A 235-nucleotide genomic window follows, 5' to 3' on the forward strand; every position below is an offset into this window, starting at 1 on the left:
ATATACACATATATAGACATATATATATATAGATAGATAGATAGATAGATATATACACATATATAGACATATATATATATATATATATACACACACACACACATATATAGATACATATGTATAAAAAACATGTATACATTTGCATATTTGCATATACACACACACACACACACATATATATATATTATCTTAAAGTATACACGCATATACGCTTAACCATCACTACACCAGATCG

General features: G+C 24.7%; 1 protein-coding gene across 6 annotated transcripts in view; it reads right to left on the reverse strand.

The window, feature by feature from the left end:
• The window catches only part of LOC106881150 (pre-mRNA-processing factor 40 homolog A), a 123,166-nt gene that overhangs the window by 19,364 nt on the left and 103,567 nt on the right, over positions 1 to 235 (reverse strand). The window lies entirely within an intron of this gene.

This window comes from Octopus bimaculoides, chromosome 1, assembly GCF_001194135.2.
Source record: "Octopus bimaculoides isolate UCB-OBI-ISO-001 chromosome 1, ASM119413v2, whole genome shotgun sequence".
In the NCBI taxonomy this organism is placed as follows: domain Eukaryota; kingdom Metazoa; phylum Mollusca; class Cephalopoda; order Octopoda; family Octopodidae; genus Octopus; species Octopus bimaculoides.